Below are 312 nucleotides of genomic sequence, written 5' to 3'. Positions count from 1 at the left end.
AGTTTGCTCATGACTGTCGGCTCATGGTTCTAAGAGGTGGAATATAGAGGTGTCACACAATGAAGGCCCCTACCATGCTCAGGAAACATGGGGACCCACATTTCTGCTCCTGGGAACTACCCCAGACACCGTGTGCGTGGCATGTTGGGAAAGCTCTGTTTCGTATCAGCTCTTCAGGAGCTCTTCTGTCTGGAAGCTCATGCTCAAGGGAAATGACGAATTCCTGCCTGGTGGGTAGTTCACTCTGTATCTGTGTTTTCCTTTATAGCTATATGGGGGGGGGGGGGGGAATAGAGGCCTGGTCAGGCCTCC

This window comes from Nannospalax galili, unplaced genomic scaffold (genome assembly GCF_000622305.1).
Source record: "Nannospalax galili isolate Female #2095 unplaced genomic scaffold, S.galili_v1.0 scaffold1086, whole genome shotgun sequence".
In the NCBI taxonomy this organism is placed as follows: Eukaryota; Metazoa; Chordata; class Mammalia; order Rodentia; family Spalacidae; genus Nannospalax; species Nannospalax galili.
The sequence above is the reverse complement of the archived record's forward strand: the minus strand, read 5'-3'. Positions refer to the sequence as shown.